The 6,972-nt window shown below is 56.2% G+C and overlaps 1 pseudogene; it reads right to left on the reverse strand.

Moving 5' to 3' along the window:
* Positions 1-602: 602 nt before the first annotated feature.
* LOC123128358 (uncharacterized) lies at positions 603-2,017 on the reverse strand (annotated as a pseudogene).
* Between the last annotated feature and the right edge of the window lie 4,955 nt (positions 2,018-6,972).

A 6,972-nucleotide genomic window follows, 5' to 3' on the forward strand; every position in this document is an offset into this window, starting at 1 on the left:
AAAACTCTCCCAAGACAGACTACTCCAAAGCAACAATCTCAAATGTGTAAACAGATCAGCGAAACTTATCGACTTACCATACCAGCTATGGCCTATGAGGAGCTTCAGCTCACACCATCAGCATCGACATAGTCAGAGTGTCAATTCTCAGGCAGCCGAGTTTCAAATAAGCCCAAAGATTTAGTACAAGTCAAAACTCAAAAACATAGCAACCATAATGAACAAAACGCATCAAATTCAGCACTCACATTGGTTGTCAAACCGAACTTGGTGGATGATCTGTTCCATCTCAATTTACTGTAGCAGGTAATGCAGTACTCATAAAATGATTACATTTATTAAATTCTAACTGATCTAGCTGAAGAAAATCCTAAGAGACAAATTCCTGGTTCACAGAAGCAAAAGGCCGACAATGGAAAAGGTTGAGATTTATGTATGATGGACAGCGCACCCTCACCCATGCAGTGACTGCAAAACTGCAATGGTGATTAGGTGAATATATAAACCTGTAACATTGAGTTTTTCATGTTCAAGTAATAAAATCAACGAGCCAACAATCTTTCTCACAACTCTAGTAACCGATGTATGATGCACTTAAACCATGATGAAACATTGCGGAGTATCTTCAGAATTCAGGTGCTAGCAGAGCGAGTTGCAGAGTACACATCAGGAGTATCCGAATGCGGTAATAAGAATGAAACATTGCTGCCATTTAGATGGTTAGTGAAGATTCAAAACATGTGAACCTACAGCAGGATCCTTCATACCGCAACATCAGTTGGCAGTTTCCCTTGGCAAGCAGCTGCGTAGGCTTCAGCAAGGCCTGGAAGAACATGCCTATGAGCATCTATATGCCTGCGCTGAAACGTCTTCTCACTAGGCGTGATCATCGTGTAGAAGCTCTGATCTTTCTGAATCAATCCTTTCTCCTGGAGCGCCTTCATCACATAATGCCGAGGAACCAGTCGGCACTTCAGGCTGTACATCAGGATTGAGGGCCTGGTAAGGATGTACCTAGTGTCAACACCGACCACCTTGGTCAGGAACTCCTTAGCACGGCGAAGCTTCTCCCCAGAGATCCTCAGCAGCGTTGGGTTTATCCTCACCACGTTGGTCACCTCAGCCTCAGACCACCCAAGAATCTCCTCGAAGAGCTTGAGCTTGGCTGCCATCGTCTCGGCCCCAAGGCCCGTCGTCGTGGTCACTGCCTGCTTGAACATAAGCGAACCGCGAGGCACGCCGAGCTTATCTGCACGCTCCAGGATGGACATCACGGTCTTGGGGCTGCTGGTGAGCAATCTCGAGTTTGGCACGCACATCTTGGCAATATCGTCGGCACTTACCCCACTCTCCAGTAGCACCGCGATGTTGGGCTTGACCACACGCTCGAGGTCCGACGTGAGGAGGTAGTAGTTGCGCTTGAGGATGCGGATGAACTTCTCCGGCGAACCCAGGAAGTGCAACCAGAACCCGAGCTTCTCCTGGATGCTGATGGAGCGGAAGACGCCAGGGGCCATGCGGAGGAAGGACCGGACGTGGTCCTCGGAGAGGCCATAGCCGCGAAAGGTGGCGACGCGGGCCTTGAGGGTGTTGTCGACGCTGCAGTTGAGGATCCGCGGGTCGCGGGCGACGACGTGGGCGATGTCGGCCTTGGAGAAGCGGAAGGTGGGGCCGGCGAGGTAGGCGAGGATGGAGTCGGCGTTGGAGGTGGACTTACAGTGGGAGACGTGCTTGGCGGCCTTGAGGGCTTGCTCCGGTGTGAGGCCGCAGGTGGTGACGAGGTAGTTGTCGACGGCGAATGGGGCCGGCGGGGCGTCGGTGGCCGCCGAGGTGGATAAGAGGGCCCGACGGAGAGAGAAGATCACGGGTGAAGCTGGGAGACGGAGCGAGAACAGTTGCTTGTGGAAGAGAAGCATCGCAGCGGCGGCGGCGGCGGCGGCGGCGGAGTATGTATTGCAGGAGAGTCCGCCGCTCCGTCTTTGACCTCTCGTGGCCTCGCAGCAACACTACTTTAATCCTACAAGTTGTTGGGCCCGATTGGGAACACGAAAACTCTAGTCCAGTTCACTCTTGGGCCTAAAATGACACCACTTTATTCCTACAAGTTTGTTGCTCTCCTACCACCACTCAAAAAAAAGTTGTTGTTCTCCTACAAGGGGAATTCATCAAGGAGATCGAATCTCTTCATATCTTTTCTTGTTGGCAGCAGAGGGCCTTTCGTGTCTCTTAAAAGGTAAGAATCGGGCTTCGATGGTCAGTGAAATTAAAAGTGACGGAATCGGCACCACCGATAAGCCATCGGAAATACTAACGCCCACACGTGTGGGCGTTTGCATCTCGTCCACACGCGTGGATCCGCATCCGTTTATGGGTGCACGAATCTTGACATGTTTGTGGTGCCGCGTAGGACTGGATTGATGTGTGGGCATTCACGGTCGCCCACACGTCCGTTTCACCACACGGAGGGGTAGGTGTGTGGGCGTTTAGCAGTTCGCCCACATGTCAGTTTTCACTCACGTACAGGGGCTGATGTTGTGGGCATTTATCAGTTCGCCACACGCCTGTCTCCTCTCCCACACCCAAAGATGTCACTTGCCATGTGTTTTGCAGGTGTCGGATCACGGGTTCCGACAAAACCCTTAAGGTTCGAACGTTGTGGTGCGCGTGAAGATCTCCCCCTACCGATCCGCGTCCTAACTCAGCTAAGATCTTACGAACTAACTTGACGAACTCGCAACACAAAGGACACAAGGTTTATACTGGTTCGGGCCACCGTTGTGGTGTAATACCCTACTTCAGTGTGGTGGTGGATTGCCTCCCGGGTTGGGGATGAACAGTACAGGGGGGAGAATAGCCTCCTGAGGTTGAGGTGTTCTTGTGCTTGGCGAATTTGTGTGTGTTCTGGTCTCTCTCTATCTGACCCTTTGGCTGCCTTTTTTTCTCCCTTAGCTATGGTGGTGGCTAGTCCTATTTATAGAGGCCCTGATCCTTTCCCCAAATATTGAGCGGGAAGGGAGCCAACAACGGCCAATTTGAAAGGGGATAGCTAGTACAGCTTATCCTGACAAAAATGGTCTTCGCCTGCCAAAGGCTCTGGTGGTGACGCCATCTTGTGCTCCACGGTGACCTCCGTCTTGCCGTCCTGCTGGTCTTGGTCTTATTGCACCAATATGGAAACTTTTGCTTGATGCCTTGGTACTCCGTGCCTGCGCTTGCCCCCTTAGCACCAAAGAGGAAACAAGGATGCTGCACGCGCTGGCGCCCGCCTGGCCTTGGTCGTCATGGCTCACGTCACGAGAACCTCGCGAGGTTTGCCGACCTTGAACTCTCTGCCCCTCGTGAGCCAGCCTGGTGAGGCCGCTCCTGAGGAGGTCTTGTGTCGTCCGCCTCGCGAGGGTCTTGAATGCCTTGTTGGTAAAGATGGGTCGTGCAGGCCTGCTAGCAAACCCACGCCGTGGGCCGCAGGCAGGCAAGTCTGAGGACCCCCGTTCCCAAAACGCCGACAGTAGCCCCCGGGCCCAAGGCGCGCTCGAGCTTGGCTTCGAGGCGAAGCCAAAGGTCAAGTGCGGAGCGCCGCGGGCCCCAATAGCCTGTGGCCTTGGTCGACGCGTGGCGGTTGATTGGACGTGGGCGTCTCCGCTTCCCCACGCTGCCTTGATACCCGCCTGGCTAGACGGCCACCGCGGTCTATACGGTTATTCTTCCATCGCTTGCACCATTCTCCTCCAATTCCTCTGCTTCCTCCCGGACTCTGCTCCTCTTTCCAATCTGACCTTAGCTCCACTCGCCCCATCGCCATGGCGCCGACGCAAGTGGACAAGGGGAAGAAGCCTCTGTCTTCGGCTAGTGCGCTCCCGGCCGTCGAGCCCGCAGTTGGACGATCGCTGGTGCTCAACGATGAGGCCATGGGCAAGGTGCGTCCCATGCTCACCTCTAGCTTCAATGAGTGGGGAAAGACAGTGGTTTGGCCTGCATCTCGCGCTCGCATTGACCGAGCGGCCACTGAGGTCCCCTTCTTCATCAATGCCCTTTGGGCTAGCTTGGTCCCTCCTTTCTCCGCCTTCCTCAACGCAGTGCTTTTCCATTATCAGATCCACATCCTGCACCGTGATCCCCAATCTGTGACCCTTCTTGCCTCGCCTTCATTTGCGAGGCCATGGTAGGCATTGCTGCCTCTGTGGCTCTTCTCCGCCACTTCTTCTCGTTGCACCTGAGTGATCCTCGGCAGAGCTCCGGATGCCTGACCTTTCAAGCCGTGGCGGCGACGGCTGGTGACTGGATCGACTTCGAACTTCCACCATCCACGAGCGAGTTTCGGTGGGTGTTTGTTGATGCCGGAGTGCTCAGCCCCCTGCTCTCCTCTCCGTCTAGGCCCGTCATTCCTAACTCCGGTTGGTGCCACCGAAGGCTCGCCGATCCACGCCTTGTCCCCGTCTGGCTCAGGTTGAGGTGGCTCAAAGACCTTGGTGTGACTACGCCTATGATGGTGAGGGAGTTCGTCCGGCGCCGAATCGCTCCGCTTCAGCGCCACTCTCGGCCGATGTGGGATTTGCTCAGCAGCCAGGACCACATGAGACTTCAGGAGTCTGGGCTCCCCCTTAAGGTGCGGCGAACGGTGCTCGAGGTCTCGACGGGCATCCCGTTGCCAGACGACTTGTCGAGGAAGAGTTGTGTTTTGTACCGCTGCTCGAACAAGATGACATTCGCGGAGCGGATGCCTCCTTCGACGAGTGGGGGCTGCGCCCAGTTGGCCTCATGGGGCCCCGTGAGAACCCCATTGTCGTGGTCCCTCTCCTTGACGCTGGCGTCGAGCTCGCCCCAAGTGTGGGTGCAGGGGGGCGAGCACCGCCAGGGGCCGATAGTGAAGGTGTCGAGATGCTGATGCCGCACAGGGCTCCCGAGGCGTCGACCTCGAGGACTCGTGACCCTTGGCCCGAGGCGGCGGTTGCAGGGGCGACACAGCCCGCGTCTCCCGAGGCCAGGGCTCTTGAGGCCTCGGCAATTCACCGCGAGGCAGAGCTGGACAGCTCCCCTCAGCTTGGCGCTTCTGAGGCTACCCCACCGAGCACTTCTCCTGCTGCGCCTCATGTCGACCGCCATGTCCAGCGCTTCGGTCGGCTTTGCGTGGACTTTGAAGAACTCCGTAAGAGGAAGGGGTCCCCGAGCTGCGGCAGCGGCTCCTTTGCGCTGTTAAAACGGAGGAAGTATATCGCTATTGACGAGTAAGTACCTCATTTTGGTAATCCTCTGCGTGTTGCTTTCCTTCCTGACGATTGTCTCCTCAGGACCCCTTCTGCCAAGGCCGCGAAATCTCCTGAGAAGCAGCTCCCTCTCGGCCTGTTCCCTTGCCAGACTCGAGCGCCGCAGGCTCGTGCGCTGCCCACGGCGTGGGGTCAACCATGGGAGTTGGCCCGTCATCAAGGTGTCTTGAGCTTGCGCCTTCGCTGTCTTTTCTTCGCGGCCTTGCTCGGAGCACAGCGAGCGTTCCAAGGGCTCCTCCCCTGGTAGCGAATGGTGGCTGGTTGGCTTCGATCCTGGGGTCTTCTATAGGCAGCGGGCCCCGTTTAGTTCAGGCCCCCCGCGAGGCCCAGCTGGCGCCTGGGGCAGCGCCAGCCCCCAGCCCCCTGCTGAGAGGGGACGCACCGCTCCAGGCGTCGCCCACAGCCCCCATGGCGGAGGACGAGATGGGCCGTGCGCTTGAGTTCGAGCACAGGCGGAGCATTGTTCGTCATGAGCTCTTCCAGGAGGCGATGGGCGCGATGAACCGACTCGGTGAAGAACTTGTGGGTGTCGACACGCGCCTTGAGTGTCCACACTATCCACGGAAGCAGCGGGATTCTAGCAGGGCTTCGCCAAGCGCTACTGGAGGAGGAAGATGTGTCACGGGAGGGAGAGGGAGGCGCTAGGGCTTAGTGTGCGGCTGCCCTCCCTCCCCTCCACTGTATATAGGGGCTAGGGGGCGCATGCCCCCTTGGAGATGCCATCTAGAGGGGGGTAGCGACCCCTCGGGGGGCAACGGCCCCCTTAGGGTTTCCAACCATGGGGGCGCATGCCCCTCGGGGGGCAACGGCCCCCTAGGGTTTCCAACCCTAGGCGCCTTGGGCCCTTGGGTGGGGCGCACCAGCCCACCAGGGGCTGGTTCCCACGCCACTTTAGCCCATGGGGCCCTCCGGGATAGGTGGCCCCACCCGGTGGACCCCCGAGACCCTTCCAGTGGTCCCGGTACAATATCGGTGACCCCCGAAACTCTCCCGGTGGCCGAAACTGGACTTCCTACATATAAATCTTTACCTCCGGACCATTCCGGAACTCCTCGTGATGTCCGGGATCTCATCCAGGACTCCGAACAACTTTCGGTTAACCGCATACTAATATCTCTACAACTCTAGCGTCACCGAACCTTAAGTGTGTAGACCCTACGGGTTCGGGAGACACGTAGACATGACCGAGACAACTCTCCGGTCAATAACCAACAGCGGGATCTGGATACCCATGTTGGCTCCCACATGCTCCACGATGATCTCATCGGATGAACCATGATGTCGAGGATTCAATCAATCCCGTATACAATCCCCTTTGTCTATCGGTACGATACTTGCCCGAGATTCGATCGTCGGTATACCGATACCTTGTTCTATCCCGTTACAGCAAGTCTCTTTACTCGTTCCCATAACACATCATCCCGTGAACAATTCCTTGATCGCATTGAGCTCATTATGATGATGTCCTACCGAGTGGGCCCAGATATACCTCTCCGTCATACGGAGTGACAAATCCCAGTCTCGATTCGTGCCAACCCAACAGATACTTTCGGGGATACTCGTAGTGTACCTTTATAGCCACCCAGTTACATTGTGACGTTTGGCACACCCAAAGTACCCTTACGGTATCCGGGAGTTGCACAATCTCATGGTCTAAGGAAAGGATACTCCACATTAGAAAAGCTTTAGCAGACGAACTACACAATCTTGT

The sequence above is a fragment of the Triticum aestivum genome, chromosome 6A (assembly GCF_018294505.1).
Source record: "Triticum aestivum cultivar Chinese Spring chromosome 6A, IWGSC CS RefSeq v2.1, whole genome shotgun sequence".
Taxonomy (NCBI): Eukaryota; Viridiplantae; Streptophyta; class Magnoliopsida; order Poales; family Poaceae; genus Triticum; species Triticum aestivum.